This window comes from Cyprinodon variegatus, unplaced genomic scaffold (genome assembly GCF_000732505.1).
Source record: "Cyprinodon variegatus isolate N-32 unplaced genomic scaffold, C_variegatus-1.0 Scaffold683, whole genome shotgun sequence".
NCBI lineage: Eukaryota > Metazoa > Chordata > Actinopteri > Cyprinodontiformes > Cyprinodontidae > Cyprinodon > Cyprinodon variegatus.
In genome coordinates this window covers 123,145-124,173 of record NW_015151136.1, presented here as the reverse complement: position 1 = coordinate 124,173, position 1,029 = coordinate 123,145, and positions in this window count along the sequence as shown.

Here is a 1,029-nt window from a genome sequence, read left to right as displayed (position 1 = left end):
CAAATGGTCTGGATATGTCACATATGAACAAATGGTTCAAATTTGAACTTAAACAGTTAGCCATTGGAACAGGGAAAAAAATTCACAGGCAAGAAAACAAAAATAAAAAAAAAGAAATAATTTTTTTAATAAATGAGACGTGGAAAAATTGATATAACAACAGAGGAAAAGGCTGAATTGACGACACTTTAAGTCAAATTAGATGACATGTATAAGGAAAAAGCTAACGGAGCAATTATAAGATCAAAAGCGAGATGGATAGAACTTGGAGAAAAAAAATACAGCACAAGAGAATACATAAACTGAAGAAAAATGACACAATTATTGATGACTAAAAACAGATAAATGTTAAAATATGGAGTTTTTACAACATGTATAAATCCAGTTTCCAAAAAGAAGAATGCGACACACTGTTTGAAACAAAGAGAACATAAAAAAACAAAATGAAGGAAAAAAAATATTAGGTGAAGACTTAACCGTATCAAAAATGGAAACTGCAATAAAACAGATGAAAAATGGGAAGTCACCAGGAATAGACGGCATAACATCGGAATTTTATAAACACTTTTGGAATTATATTAAAGAGCTTTTTTAGAGTGTATAGAAGAATAGATAAAGGACTGATAACTTTGTTACCTAATAAGAATTTGCTGAACCTGAATAACTGGAGACGTATAACTCTTCTGTGCAATGACTACAAATTAGTAGCTTTAGTAAATGCAAATCGATTTAAACATTTTCTGGCCACTCTAGTTGACGAGGTCCAGTCAAACTTCATAAAAGGCAGAAATATCTATAATAATGTGAGATTAAAATTAGACTTGCTTGACTATCAGTCGCTTATAGATTCTGAAAGTCTCATTCTCTTCATTGACTTTTTCAAAGCCTTCGATTCTATAGAACACCGCTTTCTGACTCAGACACTAAAAAAGTTCGGATTTGGTGAAAAGTTTTGTAAAGTAAAAAAATATGTATAAACAGATAATCAGTTATGATTCTCTAAACCCAGGAATGACCCCTAGAATAGAA